General features: G+C 50.8%; 1 protein-coding gene across 2 annotated transcripts in view; it reads left to right on the top strand.

The window, feature by feature from the left end:
• The first annotated feature begins 2,719 nt into the window (after window positions 1-2,719).
• Window positions 2,720-19,540, top strand: part of Brd4 (bromodomain containing 4) — a 74,391-nt gene continuing 57,570 nt past the window's right edge. Inside the window, exon 1 of one of the 2 annotated variants that reach the window (XM_070008160.1) lies at window positions 2,720-3,060. The gene's annotated coding sequence lies outside the window, so the exon portion shown is untranslated. The remainder of the gene's footprint in view (window positions 3,061-19,540) is intronic. The other variant, XM_070008161.1, reaches the window with a different exon arrangement.

Here is a 19,540-nt window from a genome sequence, read left to right as displayed (position 1 = left end):
CTTGCTGAAGTTAGTTGCCAGTCACCCTCCAAAACAGGTTGATTTCAACAATGGTGATGAAGTGTCAAGGTAATATATCTTTCCCTGCCGAGTAAATGCCACAGACAAGTTTTTTTGAAGCCAAAGCAGGCTCACTTGACCCCTCTGCCACACATTCTGCCTGGCACTTGAACTCTGCCTCGGTGCTGTCCCCTAGTGTTTTCACTCAAGGTTGGCATTTTGCCATGTTCCCACAGCTCCACTTCTGGCATTCTCAGATAGTTAACTGGAGATGAGTCTCACTGACTTCTCTGCCCTGGCTGGCTTTAAACCTTGATCCTCAGATCTCAGCCTCCCGAGTGGTTGGGGATTTCAGATGTGAGCCAGCAGCACCCAGCTTGACATATTTCTTAGAAGCTCAATTTCAGCAGCTTATAGCCTTAGATTGGCTGAAAAAGGTATTTGGTCCAGAAGACTGCACACATCTGAAAGGGTAATAATAATTATTGTTACAATGTGATAAACGCTACAGAAGAATATAACTGCAATTAACACCATCAATATATAAATTAAATTAGAAAAGTTTTAAGAAGCCAGTTGATTCCTTACAATTAATCATTTATTTCGTACTTTGTAGAACATGAAAAATTTAATTTCACTTTGCTTAGGACCCTTTAATGGTTGGTTAAGCACAAGCAAAAACAGAAAAAAAAAACAGCAAAAACAAATTCCTTTTCTGCTGTCAACTTGTATCAACTATTGTAGCAAAGTTTACTCTGAAGGAAGGGGTCAGCCAGGAGCCAGACAGGTTGTGGGGAGGGAGTGTTGAAGTTCCTCTTGCTCAAGGCTGGTTAGTGCTCTACCACTTCAGTCCCAGCTCCATTTCCAGCCTTTTGATGGTCAACTGGACCATCATGGTCTCATGGGCTTTCTGCCTCGACTGGCAGCCGTGATCCTCAGCTCTGTCTCCCGAGTAGACAGGCTTACAGAATCTTACCAGACGAGGTTAATCCAGGGCGGGGAGAGAGGGGAAGGGAGGCAGGATGGGAGGGTGAGGAGGGGGCGGGGCGGGGCGGGGGAGGGGAGCGCCAGCGCCCCCCGCGGCCGGAGCCCCGCAGCACCCCCCCCCCGCCCGGTGACAGCTTCCGATTCCCCGCGCTGCGGTTCACCTTGGCCGCCATCACCTGACTTCCCGCCCACGGCCGTCCCCCGCGGGGCCGAGACTCCACCGGAGCCTGGGGCCTCTCCTCCCCGTCCTCCCCCGCCATTCCCCGCGTCGGCCACAGCCTTCGGGCCTCTCCTCCCGGACCGGGCGGGCCGTCCGAGGGTCTCCTCAGCCCCGCCCCGCTGCACGGCCACCGACACGGTCAGTCCGGGACCCCGGGCGCTCGGGGTCTGTGGGGGGGGCTCCCTCGCGGCCTCCCGCTCGGCTTCGGGGTGGGGGTCTCCTCAGCCCCCGCTGCGTCCGCGCGCGGCCCCCTCCTCCCGCGCTTTCCAGGGCCCCTCCGCTCGGCCCGGCGCCGGCCTCCCCGCCGGCCGGACGCGGGCGGCCTCGGGCACTCACCAGGCGCCGCCGCCGCCGCCGCCGCCGGTCTCCGCCGCTGTCTGTGGAGCCGCGGGCGGCGGTGGAGCGCGCACGCCGGGCGGCGGCGCGGGGCCGCGCCCGCTGCGTGCGCGGTGACGTCAGTGCGCTGGCGGCGGCGGCGGCGGCGGCGGCGGTAGCAGCGGCGGCGGCGGCGGCGGCGGCGGCGGCGGCGGCGGCAGCGGCAGGGCTGTTTGTTCTAGCTCTCCCGCAGCCGAGGAGCCGAAGCGGTGGCGGCGGCGGCGGCGGCGGCGGCGGCGGCGGCTGCCGGCGGTGTCCGCGGGCGCGCGGGGCCCGGGAGCGCGGCGGAGCGGCGGGCGCGGCGAGCGGGCGGGCGGGCCCCGGCGCCGCGCGCAGGCAGCCCACAGAGGGGGGCGGCGGCGCCGGCGGCGGCGGCGGCGGCGGCGGCGGCGGCCGCGGGAGGCCGGCGGGGGCGGCGTGCGGCCTAGCATCTCAGGTAAGCGCCCGGTGCCCTTCGGGGCGGCGGGGCGCGACCCGCGGCGGGCGGCCGGGAGCCCCGCGACGCGGCCCGCGTCACCTGCATTGCGTAACGGGGCCGGTGCGCCACCACCTACGCCATCGGCGCGGCGCGGGGGCGGGGAGGCCGGGGCGACGCGGGCTCGGGCCCGAGGGCCGCGCCGCTCGCGCCGGGGCCGGGGCCGCGGGCGCCGTCGGCCTCCGGGGGGTGCTCGCGGGGCGCCCCGCCGTGGGGCGCCGGCGCCCCTGCTCCCCGCCCCAAGCCTGGGCTCGGCCGGGCCGGCCCGGGGGGGAGTGCGGGGCCGGGGGGGGGGGGCGCGGGAGCCGCGGCGGGGCGGGCGGCCGGGGGCGGGCGGGGGGCGGGCCGAGGCGCCCGGCACTTCCTGCCGCCGCCATTTTGTCAAGTGAGGAGGAGGAGGAGGAGGAGGAGAGGAGGGAGGAGGAGGAGGAGGAGGAGAGGAGGAAGCGGTCGCCGCGGGTCCCGTGTGCGCCCGGCCCGGGTAAGTCCCGGGGCCTGGGTGGTGGCCGCGGCGCCGCCGTCGCCCGCCGTCGCCCGCCGGGGCCGGGCCGGGACGCGGTCACGTGGGTCGTGCCCGGCGCGCTCCTTCCGGCACCTGGGTCCTTGTGCGGGGCCCGGGGCGGGCAGCCCGCGCGCCGGGTCCTCCCCCCCGGCTTCCCCGGAGTTGGCCGGCGAGCGCGGCAGGGTCCCCCCGCCGGGCGCCCCGCGGAGGGGCGGCCCCCCAAGAGGAAATGAACACGGATGGGGAGCTGGGCGGCCCGGGCCCCGGGCCCACCCGCGCCGGCCCGGCCGCCGCGTTCTTTCTCTCGGTCCCCGTCCGCCGCGGCCTCCGGGGCTGGCATTGTGCGTGTCTGCAGTGGAGATGTGGTGGAATTGTGATTCAGCGAAATAAAACGGACAGCCCCTCCCGCCCGGTCTCACACACGCGGAAATAGCACAACTTCACCCGAGTGAGGTGCTGGGTGGACGTGGGAAATCCCGCCCCGGAGTGGTGGCCGCCGCGGTGAGTCAGGCGCTGGGCGCCGAGCGGCCGGGCCCGCTGGGGGTGTGTGTGCGAGTGTGTGTGTGTGAGTGTGCGCGTGTGAGTGTGCGCGTGTGAGTGTGCGCGTGTGTGTGAGTGAGTGTGATCGTGCTCTGCTTGCTTTGCTCTCACTTGTGGATGCTTCCTGCAGACGGGTGCTGTGTTCACCTGCGCAGGTGTTGTGTACGCGTTCGGTGCTGGTGACCTCTCGGGAGATTCCTGAAGATGGAAATGTCTTTGCTTACCTTGGAGAGGGTTCAGCCATTCCTCGGTTACGGAAGAAAGTCGAAACAAAGTGGCGGCGCAGGCACACTTCTCGGCCCCTGGTTCTCTAGTGCTGTTGTGTTTCGTTGGGAGTTTTGATTGTGTGTTTTTATGAATGGAGCTGTCAGGTTTCCTAAACTGTTCGTCCTGGAAATTTTGTAGACCTTGGAAGTTGTAGCGGAAGCCGTGCTTAAAAGGACTTGGGAATGTGTTTTCGGTTTCAAGAAGGTTTGGGATCGCTCTTGGGTGACCTTGCCAATAGTGGAGTAGGCCAGTCTTTTGGTTGAAATTTAGATTGAGATTATCTTTCTAGCAAGGCATTGTAGGAAACCAACCAAACACATTCCCTCCAAAACCTTCAGCCTGCGGAAGGGAAACCTCTTAAGTTGTTTCCCTGATCGAATCCAGAAGGAAAAGCCTAATTGGTACAAAATGTACGCTTTGCTTTTGTTATTTAATGTAACTCTTGACATAGATCAGGCCTTCTGGGCCCCGTGTTAGTCTCTAACCAGTGAGGGAAGGTGGGTTTAGTGCGTCTTCACTGTCTGGAATGGGCTTCCTAAGTATCTTGCTGGCATTCTACATATGCAAATAGCTGAAGACAAGGAACTGCCTACCCGTGAAAGTTAGAATGCAAAAGTGACTAAAAATAGTTTTGTCTGTTCTGGGGTGTTTATGTCTTGCTTGAAGGGCAGCAAGGTAAAAAACGACCTAAAAATTGCCAGGGAATCCTGGGCCATTTAGTAAAATTTCCACTAGATTATTGAATTGTTTAACGGAATTTAGACTTTGTTTCCAAAAGTTACCTTTTTCTGAGCCAGTTTTTGTGATCTTTGTACAAAATCGCACTTTTGCTTTTGAAGGTGGGGGGTAGCAGTTACACAATTCAGATTATGAAATGACTTGAGATGTATGGATTTTGGAAGGATTGGTGCGGTGTTTTAAGCAAAAAACGATTTGATGACTCAATGACTTAAAGATGCTGGGCTGCTGTTGTTTTTTCTGCTTCCAACAACCAGCTGTAATCATCTGGCAAGATGAAGTGATGTCAAATATTTTATGTGCTAATTTTGAGCGATCTTGTAAAATAGCTCACAGTGGTTTTAGATGCACGCCTGTAATTGGTGCCAGCATTTAAGAGGTGAAAGCAGGAAGATCAGGAGTTTGAATCCATCTTCCAACTCAAGGAAGAAAAGCTTGTCATTGGAAGCAGCAATTAATATTTCATAATCTTTGATTTTTAGCCTTTGCAAGATTATGTATTTCCAAGGTGAAAATATATGGAGAGTAACTTGCTGATATTTAGTACGTAAGACATATTTCTGAAAATAATTCCCCAAGTTAGTTTTTTGAAAATCATGTTTCACAGGGTCAGGGTTTTGTTTGGCATTGTTGCCTATCTTATTCTCCTATTCTCAGTGCCTAGAAGAGCATGAGAGTTTATGAATAAAATGAACAGGTAATTGAATAAGAATTTGGTATGCCAGTAATAGCAAAAGTAAATTATTCATTTAAAAAAGATGTTACTAGAATCCTAGCTACTCAGCAGGCTGAGATCTGAGGTCCACGAGTTGAAGCCAGCCTGAACAGACAAATCCTGGAAACTCTTATCTCCAATTAACCAGCAAAAAAACTGGAACAAGTTCAAGCCCCTGAACGGACACCCTCTGGAGGGGAAATAAAGTTCTCAGTGGACATAATTTGGATAGTGATTTCTAAGGCATGGGCGGTTTAACAGAGATAGCCTTGGTTGGTGTTCCGCTACCCTAGGCACCGTATGAACTTCCTGTAGTCCAGGCAGCATGGCCTAGGATTGTTTCCATGCACATGGAGTGTTTTTGTTTTGTTTTTTCCCCACTTGGCAGTTTGCAGTGTGGTGAGAGGGTTTGGGCTGTGATTCAACTCTGACCTGCAAAAAAGTATTTTAAGAGGGAGGTGAAGGGTGTAATGGGTGTAATAATAACACATTGGTAGTATTTAATGCAAATCTCATGTTGTCAGTAAAAACCTGGCCACTTTAAAAAATTGTTTTGTTTTGTTTTTTTCAATCCTGAAGCTTGAACTCAGGGCATCATGCTTACTTAGCTTGGTGCTCTTCTACTTGGGCCATTCCTCCAACCTAGCATTTTGCTGGTTATTTTGGAGATGGAGTCTAACAGTCTTTTCTGCCAGGGTCGATTTCAAATCACCATCCTCCAGATTTCTGCCTTCTGAGTAGTTAGGATTTTACAGGCAGGAGCCAGAAGTGTTCGACTTGAAAAAGCAAAGAAGAAAACTCTTTTTTTTGGGGAGGGGGGTCGGTCATGGGGCTTGGGTGCTGTCCCTCAGCTCTTCAGCTCAAGGTGAGTGCTCTACCTCTTGAGCCACAGTGCCACTTCTGGTTTTCTAGTGGTTTATTGGAGATAAGAGTGTCATAGAGTTTCCTGCCCGGGCTGGCTTTGAACTGTGATCCTCATGTCTCAGCCTCCTGAGTAGCTGGGATGACAGGCGTGAGCCACCGGTGCACAGCCTCTGTGAGACTCTGATCTCCAGTAAACTACTCAGAAAACTGGAAGTGGCGCTGTGGCTCAAGCAGTAGAGGGCTCGCCTTGAGCTGGAGAGCGCAGGGACAGCGCCCAGGCCCAGAGTTCAAGCCCCAAGACTGGCCTAAAAAAAAAGTCTCACAAACTTTCCTGTTAGCTGGCTTTGAACCGTGATCCTCAGATCTCAGCCTCCTGAATAGCTAGGATGACAGGTGTGAGCCACTGGCTCTGGTGAAACATTTTTAATCTTGTGATTTCATGTGTGCATGATTAACCAGTCTGTTTCTATAAAATTGTTTCTGAACTTGTACTGTGTAAGAGAAAAGGCAAAGATACTTTGTACAGAAATTTAACTGGTATGTGTGTCTAGTCTTTATTAATATGTACATCTTTCACCTGTTCATTGAATATCAGTTATGTGCACTTTGAGGATGGCATTATTGTAGTTGCTGTCACATCTTTTTATGTTTTTAGTAATAGCTCTGAGATAACGTATACATGACCAACTTACCAAGTTTTAGCATTTTTATAGAATTGTGTATCCAATCAACCAATTTTAGAATATTCCCCCTCTCAAGAATTCTTGTATCTGTTACCAGTTACTCTCCGCTCTACCCTTGAACTCACAATCCCTGGAAACCACTAATACTATTTATAGATTTGTCTGCATTAGTTTTTTGTTTGTTTTTGGTCGGTCGTGGGGCTTGAACTCTGGGCCTGGGCTCTGTCCCTCAGCTCTTCAGCTCAAGGAGAGTGCTCTACCACTTGAGCCACAGCGCCACTTCCGGCTTTTTTCTTTTTGCTTATGTGGTGCTGAGGAATTGAACCCAGGGCCTCATGCATGCAAGGCAAGCACTCGACTGCTGAGCCACCTTCCCAGCCCAAGGGTGATTTTTTTTTTTTGGGTCCCGTCTTGGGGCCTGAACTCTGGGCCTGGGCGCTGTCCCTCAGCTCTTCAGCTCAAGGCTAGCACTCTACCATTTGAGCCACAGCGCCACTTCCGGCTTTTTTCTTTTTGCTTATGTGGGGCTGAGGAATCGAACCCAGGACCTCCAGCATGCAAGGCAAGCGCTCTACCACTGAGCCACCTTCCCAGCCCCCCAAGGGTGATTTTTAAAATGCACTTTATTTTACTTTTTCTGTCTAAAACAGACTGTTAATCTCTTGTTAAAATTACATCCTCATGTCCTAGCATAAGTCCAGAGATGTATTCCATTCTGAAAAAAATGGATGGAGTGTGAGCTTAGTGTCTGTGTAAAAGCAGAACAGCGGTGTGTGTGTGTGTGTGTGTGTGTGTGTGTGTGTGTGTGTTGGGCTGGGAAGAGAACCCAAGAACCTCGTGCATGCTAGGAAGTACCTCCTCCAGATGTATTCCATTCTGAAAAAAATGGATGGAGTGTGAGCTTAGTGTCTGTGTAAAAGCAGAACAGCGGTGTGTGTGTGTGTGTGTGTGTGTGTGTGTGTGTGTGTGTGTGTGTGTGTGTGTGTGTGTGTGTGTGTGTGTGTGTGTGTGTGTGTGTGTGTGTGTGTGTGTTGGGCTGGGAAGAGAACCCAAGAACCTCGTGCATGCTAGGAAGTACCTCCTCCACTGAGCTGCTGACCTGTGCCATTTTTGACCCTTGTGGTGAAAGGGCATGGCATTGGTTTGTCCCTGTCTTTCGGAAACGAGATTGTTAGGCTGGTATGATCTTGGAGCCATTCCTCCAGCCCTTGGAAATATTTTGGGAGGGGAGGGGCATACTGTGATTTGAAGTTAGCCTGTGGATGACTAGGCCAGCTCTACCACTTGAGCCATATCCCCCACCCTTTTACTACTTTATGGGCTGGGTCTTGTGTTTTTTTCCTAGGGTCTGGCCTCAGACCAATATAGATTTTGCTTCCTGAATACCTGGGTTCACCTTGTTGCTCATGAGCCCTGTACCTATCTGGCCCTTCCCTTCTTAAACAAAAGTAATGAGATTATTATAAAGATTTTGGGAAAAAAGTACAATGTTAAAGTGAGCTCAAAGGTTGTTTTTCTCTTCAGGGGAAGTTGTTACTGCGGCTTGAACTCAGGATCTCAAGAGCTTACTAAGTGGGCAGTTACTCTGTCCCTTGAATTAGGCTCCCAGTCCAAACGTTATTTTATAAAACTCATAGTCTTTTTTTTCTATACCTGTGTGACAGAATTGAGTTGTACTCATGTAAGTGTGTTTATTAAGGTCATACATAGTAGTCAGGGCAGAGGTGGCTCATGCCTGTAATCCTAATTAATATCAGGAGGCCAAGATCTCCAGGATGGAGGTTGAGGCCAGCCCCACCAGAAAAGTTCAGTAGCCAGGTGCCAGTGGCTCATAGGCATAATCCTTAGCTACTCAAGAGGCTAGGATCTGAATGAAGCTCATGGGTTTGAAGCCAGCCCAGGTAAGAAAGTTCATGAGACACTTATCTCCAGTTGACCAGCAAATTGTCAGAAGTGGACTGCAGCTCAAATGGTAGAGTTCTAGCCTAGGGACAGCATCCAAGCCCTGAATTCAAGTCCCAGGATTGGCATGCGTGCGCAAGCACACACACACACACAAATAGGTAGCACAAAGCAGGGCTAAATGTGGGGTTCAAGTGCTGTCTAGCAAGCTCGAGGCTCTTGTTCAAATCCCAGTACTGCCAAAACTACTACATTGTGATGGTATGTGTGCTGGTCCTGGGGCATGAACTTGGGGCCTGGGAGCTGTCCCTGAGCTTTTGTGCTCAAGATTAGTGCTCTACTCCAGCTCCACTTGCAGCTTTTTTTTTTTTTTAATGGTTAATTGAAGGTAAGAGTCTTTTCTTCCTGTCTTGGCTTTGCACTTCCGTCCTTAGATTTCATCCTCTTGAGTAGGGAAGAGAGGAAGGAGGGCTGTGCAGGTCTGCAGCGCATGGAAGAGCTCTTCCTAGCATGCCTTGCCACAGGAGTGCCACCAGGGCCCCGCTACAGTGTCAAAATCTCAAACTGTAAATGCCCAACTCTCACAGAGATGTACTGCAATGTCTATCTTTTGACACTATTTTTATATTTTTTCATCTAGGAATTGTATCACAAGATCAAAAGGGTATGCATTTTTGAAAGCTTTAGACAGATTTGAACTTAGATTTCTTCAGTCAGAGTTTGACGATGTCTTGTTTAACATTTCCTCCACAGAATGTCCTGAATACATACTGAGGGCTTCTGAGAAGCAAAAGCGTTTCTGGCATTTGATCTTTGTCCATTTTCTCCTCTCCTGTGCCTGGTTGGACTTTGTTTCCTGAAACCACGTCTCCTGACCCTGGGCTAAGAATCCAAGGCTCGAGGGCTCTGGGGAGGGAGACTTCGGAGTGCTGGATCAGCCACTGGTGTCCAGTCCCGTCTCAGGCTTTGCTGTCCTGTTCTATGGACTCTGGCAGAAGTGTTCTGCAGAGACCCATTTTGGTTCCTGGCCCTGTTGCAACCTTTGGTGTGTGGCCTTGGTCTCCTCCCTTGAGCTTCCTCTGCACTTGTGGTAGATGAGGGTGGGGTGACCCAGCGGGTGCCCTCTCCTCTGTCAGCTGGCCTGTCTAAGGTGAAGATAGAAGTGGGAAGGGGATCCCAGATAGAGCGGCTTTGGCCTGCAGGGTGTGTACCCGCTGTGCTGGGGTTGGTTTCCAGGTTTCTTACGAGGGTTCCTCAAATGAGTGAAGACTTGCAGAGGTGGTGAATAAATCCGGATTGTTTTTCCTTTTATCTGATGAGATTAAGTGTGGCGATAATGGGATTCGTGCTCTTCTGGGACTGGTGCTGAGTTGTGTGGGGAAGTGATCCAGCGTGCACAAACCTAAAGAGTAACACGCTCTGTGGAAACCTGGTGTTCTCAACAAACTTGTAAAGAGCCAGGAGATTCTAGAACACCAGCAGCGCCTCCTTTGGCTCCTGCTTGAATTCTGTTGACATCTTGACTAGGTGAGAGTTTTCTGGAAGGGTTGGGCAGGGAGGCCAGGCAGCTGGCCAGGTGGGGTCCAGAATGGGAGGCTGAGCTCCGCTGTTGGTTTTGGACTTTTGACCAGAACCATTGGTGCTAGTGGAGGGAAGGCTTTGACATGTGTGCGATACAGTAGGAGTGTGTATTTTTTCTAGAAATTGGTTAGATAATATGTGTGATCTAAACCACATACAGAGAAAACTTGAATCAAACTTGCCGTATCCATCACATGAGCATAAATATCTATTCCATGAGTATCAAATTTTTTAAATGCCTTCTTTTTAAAAAAGCTGATTCTAGGCATAGGCTATTTTGTGGTCTTTCCCTTGAAGAAGTGTGTTGACCTGTTCTGCCCATTAGAGGATGTCTCTGGGACTTTGGGCTGTTGCAAGCAGGATTGGGTGGGCATGGGTAGATGGGTAGAGCTGGGGAGTTCATTGTGGGGGTTTATGTGTAGCCCCTCCTCCTCCTATCCTGTATAAAAGGGGGTCCAGATTCCAAAGCTTTGAGGGTCTCAGAGGTGATACAGCTCTTCCTGTGCAGTGAGATGCCTGGAGGGGGTGCTGGAGGGGACTGGAGGGCTTGCTTGCTTGGAGGGCCGGGAGGGCCGAGGGCCGAGGGCCAGGGCTTTCTTGCTCAGCAGAGGCGCCCCTCCTCCTCTTGGTTCCAGCTCAAGGCTGAAATGCCGTATTTGTTTCTAGCTCCTGTTACATCAAGAGACAAGGCCCAGAGTAGAGCCAGTGCCAGGGGAGAGGTGTTGTTGGGCTTGTCTTATGCAATTTCCAGAAACACCAGTGAGTAATTCCCATGTCCTTGAGTATAACTAATGTCCCCAGTTGTCCTACCTACCTCAAGTAGTAACGCCTACATACCTTTGGGTGGTTAACCTTTGAGGTTGTGTGGTTTTGAGTAAAAGAACGGGAAGAGGGTGAGTTAATTTTTTTTTTTTTTAACTCTGGGCCTGGGAGCTGTCTGTCTCTCAGCTCTTCAGCTCAAGGCTAGCCTCTACCACTTGAGCCACAGTGTCACTTCTGGTTTTCTGGTGCGTTTTGTTTTTTATTGGAGATACTGTCTCACGGACTTTCCTGCCCAGGCTGGCTTTGAACCACGATCCTCAGATCTCAGCCTCCTGAGTAGCTAGGATGACAGGTGTGAGCCACTGGCGCTTGGCAGGTGAGTTAAATTTGTAGACTGTTAACTTGAAACATTTTCCCTAGAGTTAGAGGAAACCTATTTTGTGGGAGTACATAGTTAGCAGGAAGGATGAAACAAGGGGATGATGGCTTGGAGCATAGGACCAGCCAACCAGTGATGATACCAGACTGTTGTGGGCAGACCTCGTCTGCTATGTGGCCTTGGACCGGCCAGTACCCTCCCGGCCTCAGTTCTTTTTTTTTTGGTCGGTCATGGGGCTTGAACTCTGGGCCTGGGCGCTGTCCCTCAGCTCTTCAGCTTAAGGCGAGCGCTCTAGTGATTTATTGGAGATAGGAGTCTCACGGTCTTTCCTGCCCGGGCTGGCTTTGAACCACGATTCTCAGATCTCAGCCTCCTGAGTAGCTAGGATTACAGGCGTGAGCCACCGGCGCCCGGCTTTTTTTTTTTTTTTTTTTTTTTTTGAGATAAGAGTCTCATGGACTTTCGTGCCTGGGCTGGCTTTGAACGGTGATCCTCAGATCTCAGCCTCCTGAGTAGCCTCCTAGCGTGAGCTACCAGCGCCCAGCTAGGCCAGCCTCAGTTCCTTATATGCAGAGTGGGGGTAAATAGCTTGGCCTTCAGAGAACTTTGAAGTCTGTGGGTTGTGGGGTTTTTGTTTTGTTGTTTTTTTCCTCCCTTTCTCCATCATAGGGCTTGAACTCAGGGCCTGGGCACTGTCCTTGCGCTCTTTTGCTCAAGACTAGCGCTTTGCCACTTTGGGGCCACAGAGCTACTTCTGGTTTTCTGGTGGTTCATTGGAGATGAGTCTCATGAACTTTCCTTCCCATGATTACATGTGAGCTACCAGCGCCCAGCAAGTCTGTGGATTTGTTGTTGTTGGCCATGGGGCTTTAACTCTGGGCCTGGACACTGTCCTTCAGCTCTTGAGCTCCAGGCTAGTGCTCTACCACTTGAGCCACAGCGCCACTTCTGGCTTTTTCTGCTTATGTGGTGCTGAGGAATCGAACCCAGGGCCTCATGTATGCAAGGCAAGTACTCTACCACTGAGCCACCTTCCCAGTCCAAGTCTGTGGATTTTTAATAGAAAGTAATTTTTTTTTTTTTTGGTCAGTTGTGGGGCTTGAACTCAGGCCTGGGCGCTGTCCCTCAGCTCTTCAGCTCAAGGCGAGCGCTCTACCACTTGAGCCATAGCGCCACTTCTGGTTTTCAGTGGTTTATTGGAGATAAGAGTCTCATGGACTTTGCTTACCCGTGCTGCCTTTGAACCGCAATCCTCAGATCTCAGCCTCCTGAGTAGCTAGGATGACAGGTGGCGTGAGCCACCGGCGCCCAGTGCGAGAAAGTAATTTTTGTATATCTAGGTTTTAGAAACTATGTGTTGTAAAATTAATTTAGTGGTTTACAGTAGCTGTTTAGAGAAAAATCAGAGGTGCCATACATTTCAGAGCTAGTTATAAAGTTTTTGCTTTGATCTTACCTACTAGCTGAGTGATTAACTGTGTTTCTTACTGTGGGGCCTGCCAGAAAAGTATAAATGACATTGTTTTGACGTTACTTGAGGGTAATTTTCTTCTTTTTCAAAAGACATTTTGCAATATTTCCTTTTGGACAGTATTGGGATTTTAAACGTGGGGCTTCTCACTTGCTAGGGAGGTCCACAACTTGAGCCAGGCCCCCAGCCTGCTTTGCGTTATTCTTGTGGGGGGGGGTTCCAATTAAGATCTTGTGGTGTAGAGCCGTTTTAGGTAGCTGAAATGATGGGAATGCATATGTGGCTGTTTATTCATTACTTTTCTGAGGGTGATTTTTGAATTATGCCTTCTGTGAGAGGTAATATTCATAAATGTTTAGTTTCTGTTGGGTGTGGTAACTGGGGTTAAGAAGCATGTGGTGTAGGGGCTGGGATGCGGGGGCTCAGTGGTAGAGTGTTTGCCTAGCATGCATGAAGCCCTGGGTTCCATTCCTCAGCACCACAGACACAGAAGACACTGGAAGTGGCGCTGTGGCTCAAGTGGTAGAGCCCTAGCCTTGAGCAAAAGAAGCTCAGGCACAGCGCCCAGACTCTGAGTTCAAGCCGCAAGACTGGCACAAAAAACCAACAAAAAACATGTAGTAAGTAGTAAAGATCTAATTGTTTTCAAGCAAGTATTTGTGAGATGCTGGAGGCTCAAGCTTATAATCCTAGCTACTCTGGAGATTGAGATCTGAGGATTACACATCTGGAAGGATTTAATCCTTCCAAAAGTCTTATGAGATTCTTACCTCCAGCAAAAAGCTGGAAGTGGAGCTGTGGCTCAAGTGGGAGAGCACCAGCCTTGAATGAAATAACTGAGGGACAACACCCAGGTTCTGAGTTTGAGCCCCAGTACTAGCATACATATTTTTTAAATTATTATTATTGTGTCACCAGGGAATTATAGCCACACTTGTATTCCTAGCTACCCAGGAGGCTGAGACCCAGAAGATCTTGGTTTGAAGTCTGCCTGGGCAGATAAGTTTCCAGACTCCCATCTTTGGGAACCCAGCAAAATACCAGATTAGAGGCTGGCACCAGTGGCTCACACCTGTAATTCTAGCTCCTCAGGAGGCTGAGATCTGAGGATCGTGGTTTGAAGCTAGTCTAGGCAGGAGAGTCCATGAGACTCATATCTCCAATTAAAACCAGAAAACTTGAAGTGGTGCTGTGGCTCAAAGTGGTACAGCGCTAGCCTTGAGCGGGGGAGGGGTTGGAAACATGGTTCCAGTGGGGAGCAAAAAAAGCCAAGTGACATTACAAGGCGCGCAAGCCCAGTGCTGAAACTAACAAAAGAAAAAGTCCTTGTTTGTGCCACACGTGTGTGGTAAGGTACTTGTCCTTCTCAGATATTTTCCTCAGGTAGAATGAGCTATAGTAGTTTAGGCGTCTTGGATATAAATACCACAGCTAGTTATAGCAAAATGAAGTTTGGTGAGAGGCCAAGGCTCCAGTGGTGACCTGGTATTTCTGACAGATGACCTCGAGGTCACCTGTGGGCGGAGCTCGCCTGTAGCTGTCTGGCGGCTGAGGACTCTGGGCGGTCACTGCACACTCCTGTCTGGTGCACTGTGGGAATGGGGAGCCATCTTGCTGGTCTCTGCTCCGCTCCTTTCCCAAGTGGTTATGGCAGCTTCTTGTTCGTTACTCTGAACATCCTACTGTATGGGACATTGCTATATGGGAAACAAAAAAAGAAGGAACTTTGAGGTGGCTGAACATTTTCCACACCAGGTCCCAGATCAGAAGTAGTTGGAATCCGTGTAGACTAAGTTGCTCATGAAAAAGAGAAAGTAATGCTGGGAGTAATAGTACACCCAGCATCCGCGAGACCAAGGCAGGCGAGTCATGAGTTTGTGGCTGGCTTCAGTGACATAGACCTTGTCTCCAGAAAAGCCAGGGAGGGGTTAAAGTGTAGATGGAAATGACTCTTGCCTTCTCATTCTGCTGGTAGAAGCAGGAATGAAAGGCGTGGCTTACCTTCTGCACCAGAGGTGTGCTGTGGGGCTTCGGAGGAAGCTGGCTGAATCTTTCGGGAGCTGGGAAGCAAGCAAGCCTGTCCAAGAAACAGTCAGATAAAAGGTTTCAGTGGGGCTGGGAAGGTGGCTCCATGGTAGAGTGCTTGCCTTGCATGCATGAGGCCCTGGGTTCGATTCCTCAGCATCACAGAAGCAGAAAAAACCGGAAGTGGTGCTGTGGCTCAAGTGGTAGAGCGCTAGCCTTGAGCTGAAGAGCTGAGGGACAGCGCCCAGGCCCAGAGCTCAGGCCCCATGACTGACCCCCCCCCCCAAAAAAAAAAAAAGTTTCAGTGAATGCTTACATGCACAATGTTTTCTAAGAGGACATTAGTATGTTGGGTTGGTACAGCTGTCTTCCATTCTTGCAAAAGCTACAGCTGTAAGTTTGCTGTTTACTGAGCTGTTTCTATATTCGCATTCTTGTAAAGTCTACTGCCTGGCATTCCTCTAGTATGACAAAAGCCCTTCTTGAAATTTCCATAATAAAAAACCAGTGTCAAGTTGTATTGTAGTAATTGTTTTTCTGTGGTTCTCAGTGTTGGGAATACCCAGTCTTAAAGGAGCTCAACACTGAGAGAAGCCTGCTTGCCCTGGCGCAGAGGTTCTTGCGGGGAGGTGAGGGGGGAGGAAGGCTGGGGACCCCTCCTAGAAAGTGCACGCCCATGTGCACAGATGCTCCAGAATGGGTTTCCTGAGTTTTATACCTAGGATGGGGAAATTAGTGATGTGAATTAAGTCTTTTGATGATTTTGGAAACTTTTCATTTGCATCCTATTTCTCTAGGCTCAAATTTAAGGAACTAATCTGGAATAGTGACTTTGAGCCTGTTCTGAAATGGCCATGCCAAAATCCATGTAGGTTTGTCCTTGTAAAATTCCCACCAGAGCCTTTCTCCCTTCTTTTGGTGTCGGTACTGGGTCTTGAACTCAGGGCGTGGCGCTCTTCACTGGGCTTCTTACAACAGGTGCTCTACCATTTCCGTGTCATCTTTTTTGTTAGTTAATTGGAGGTAAGAATCTCTCACATTTACATGCCTGTTTTAACCCCAGTGCTCAGATCTCAGCTTCTGAGTCGCTAGGATTACAGGTGTGAGCCACTAGTGAGTCCCCACTCTACCAGAGCCTCTTACAAGGTCCTCAGGTTACCTCCTAAACGTGCCCAAGGCCCAGAGGCCTCCCTCGCCTATTCCGTTCGTTTTTGCAGAGGTGAGGGATTTCAGACTCGGTCACAATCGGTGTGTTGCCAAAGCTGTTCAGATGTTCCCCCCGAGTCGCTGCTCTCCCAACTCTGCCCAGGATTTGGATCTCTCTGGAGCCTCTGCTGGCCTGGTCATTTATGTGGTGGCGTTGGATGTGGGCAGACTCAGAAGCCAAAATTTATGGCTGTGTTGTGTTACGTGGCCGAGGGCACTCTCCGCTGAAGGACCCTTGAACATGGAAGCCGGCAAAAGTGCTGCTCCTCACACAGCACGCCTCCAGCAGGAACATCCACCACTGCGCCCGTGCACCCAGGTGCCATTCTACCCTCACCCCCCACCCTTCTGGTGGAAGGAGGAGAAAACACAATACCATCAATTGAATAATTCATGCTTCTGTTGGGTGAATGGAATCAGGATGGAATGTCATATTGCTAAGAATAGTGTTTTTTACACTTATTTACCACTTCCTGGCCTCTAAAGTTTGAAGATGAAGTTTATGTACACCGGTGGATATTTTCTTGCTTCCTTTTACCATTGTTGTAGGCTTTCATTAATCCCATTTCTCTCCTTAGTTGACTTGAAATCTTACTGTACGGGCATTACTTCTGAACTTGAGCAGTCACTCCTTTCTGTTCTGAAATGAAAAGAAATAGGCTAACGTACATGATTGAGGTGGTGCTGTTCTAAAAAGCTGCTAGGTAATAGAATTCTGTGTGTGTGTGTGTGTGAGAGAGAGAGAGACAGAGACAGAGACAGAGACTGACTCTGACTGACTCTTCATTGGTTTCCCATGGGACACTATGAAGCCCCTGAGCTGACAGATCAGCTGCCTGGAAACACCACCACCTTTGTGTTCATCTGTTTCAAGATGGTAGCTCAAGCCGGGCGACTGTGGCTCACGCCTGTAATCCTAGCTACTCAGGAGAGGCTGAGATCTGAGGATCGCAGTTCAAAGCCAGCCCAAGCAGGAAAGTCTGTGAAACTTTTTTTTTTGGGGGGGGAGGGGTCCGGTCATGGGGCCTGAACTCTGGGCCTGGGCGCTGCCCCTCAGCTCTTCAGCTCAAGGCGAGCGCTCTACCACTTGAGCCACAGCGCCACTCCCGGCTTTTTTCTTTTTGCTTATGTGGTGCTGAGGAATCGAACCCAGGGCCTCAGGCATGCAAGACAAGCGTTCTACCACTGAGCCACCTTCCCAGCCCCTCTGTGAAACTTTTATCTCCAATAAACCACCAGGAAACTGGAAGTGGTGCTGTGGAGAGCACTCGCCTTGAGCAGAAGAGCTGAGGCACAGCACCCAGGCCCAGAGTTCAAGCCCCATGACTAACAAAAAAAAAAAAAAAAAAAAAAGATGGTAGCTCACAAGTCTTTGTAATCCCAGGAATGCAGTTTGAATTGCTCTGGGACGCAGGTCCTCTGTGGGGACCTTTTGAGTTGCACTGCATGCCGCCTGCAGCTTGCCTGTCCCTATGTCTTCGCGCAGGACATCTCCCGTGTCCTGTCTGCTCTGCTGACTGTGGTTTTGTGTGTGTGTGGTCGCGTGATTGCTGGGCGGGCCTGTGTCATGCTGTCTCCCCAGTGCCCGCTCCCTTCATTGCCCTGCGTTCCCCACACTGCCTGTCCCTGTCACTCTGGAAGAAGGTCCAGGCCTTTTAGCAAAACAGCCGACTGCCTTGTGAATGGGCTGCCCTCTGAATTTCAGAACTACCTTTTCCAAATGAATGCTTGGCTTCTCCCTCTATTTTCCTTGGTTAGTGTGTACCTGTTCTGAAAAGGCAAAGCCAGACCACCAGTGTTGTGATTTCTGTGTCAGCCTTGCTGTGTGGCACAGTGCTGCGGGGCCCAGTCTTCTAACCACTGTGGGCTGTGTCCCTGCGCCATGAGCTTGAGCACAGTCACTGACGGCTCGAGTCTAGTGAATATTTGAGTATTTACTGTGGTCTTACCCTGTCCTTGTGATTTGCTGCGTGGTTCTCTTCTTGTATGCATGTGCATGTGCTGTGTCTGCTGGTATTGTTGGATCTCGAACTTATGGCCTCCTGCTCTCACTCAGATTTTTCACTTAATGCTGGCATTGTATCTCTTGAGCCACAGCTCTACTTCCAACCTTTTGCTGGCTGATTGGAAATACGTCTTACAAGCTTTCCTGCCTGGACCCTCGGATCTCAGCTTCCTGAGCAGCTAGGATTACAGGCATGCGTTACCAGCATCAGGCTGCTATGTCATTCAAAAGGTCTTGGAAAACAACTTTGTGAATACACAGTGTTATTTCTACTTCCTAGCAAGAAAGGTGGTACCTATACAGCTCTGGGACTTGGGCAGGCTCTTGGTCACAGAGCTGGTATGCAGTTCCTGGCTCTAGAGACCACAAGCTTTGGGTGGCTGCTATCTATGTTGTGGATAGAGGGAGTCCATCTCGGCGCATCTGAAGGACTCCCTGAGGAAGGAGAGAGAGATCTTGCAGTTCTGAGTGGGGAACAGGAGCTGATCTGGAGGCTGCTCTGTCATGGTGGGAGATCAGAAAAGGACAAACAACTCTGGCTGGCAGATCGCTTCATCCGGGCATCTGATGAGTGAAAACAGTGCCACCCTGCTTAGGGCTCATGAAAACATTCGTGTGAGTGGAATTTCACCTCATCTTGAAAAGTTTCCACTAGGGCACCAGCCTCCTTGGCATGACTCCCTTCCATGTTTTCCTTTGACACTCTCCTGAAAGTCTGTGTGGACAGCTTGGGGAGACCAGTAACTGGAGCAGGTGAGACCTGGCTGCGCCTGGTGCGGGGGGGGGTGCAGGGGGGGCAGGGGAGGGGAAGCCTCTGTCTGCACTTGAAGCGCTGCCTTCTGAGGTCCAGTGAGGGGCCAGCTAGTCAGCATTGGACAGCTGCTGGCAGTTCACGTGACAGGTGTGTCCGGAGGGATCTGAGCTTTACTTTAGAAACTTTTCTTTGACATTGTAAAATGATGAGTGATCTCATTCAGTATGAGTGTGTCAGAAAGTGGTTGCAGCAGCCAAAGAAGCCGTGTGCAAAACCTGACTACTAAGTTAACGGGAACGCTGGCAACGAGGGCGGAGTGGATGGGCCGCTCTGATTCCTCGTCCTGCGTCCCTGGGTTCCTGGGCTCTGGGACGGACTGCTGCTGTTTCCGTGCTGCCTCCCACGTCTCCAGGTGCACCTCGCCAGACTCCCACCAGGACCCGCTCTGGATGTAACTCACCTTTCAGTGACCTATTTTTTTTTATTTATTTTTTTTGGGAGGGGGTCCAGTCGTGGGGCCTGAACTCTGGGCCTGGGCGCTGTCCCTCAGCTCTTCAGCTCAAGGCTACTAGCGCTCTACCACTTGAGCCACAGCGCCACTCCCGGCTTTTTTCTTTTTGCTTATGTGGTGCTGAGGAATGGAACCCAGGGCCTCAGGCATGCCAGGCAAACGCTCTACCACTGAGCCACCTTCCCAGCCCCTCAGTGACCTAATTTTTAAAGCAGCTCTGTCCTCTAGAACTTTCTGCAGGATGGATGTATTCTACATCTGGTTTTTATCCCTCTGGTCGCCACTGCATAAAGTGGCAAGCAGCGGCTCTATACCTTGAAAACTGAATCCAAATCCACTGAACGGCTCCCGCCTCCACCATGTTGTAGTTGTTACCTTTCATTTTGTTTCTATGAATTTGATGTCATGATTGTTTCAAAGTAGAATTGGTATTTTTATTAGCATACATTCATTGTACAAAGACATTTCATTAATGCACTTGCATACATAGGTGTAACGTATTTTGATCAGGTTCATCCTGCTAAAAGGCGGGGGGCTAAGAAAGATGAACATTATTCTGTTTCTTACATGTATACAGA

Source organism: Dipodomys merriami, unplaced genomic scaffold (assembly GCF_024711535.1).
Source record: "Dipodomys merriami isolate MVZ:Mamm:240054 unplaced genomic scaffold, mDipMer1.0.p SCAF_70, whole genome shotgun sequence".
Taxonomy (NCBI): domain Eukaryota; kingdom Metazoa; phylum Chordata; class Mammalia; order Rodentia; family Heteromyidae; genus Dipodomys; species Dipodomys merriami.
Note: the sequence above shows the minus strand (reverse complement) of the source record. Positions and strands in the feature narration are given on the sequence as shown.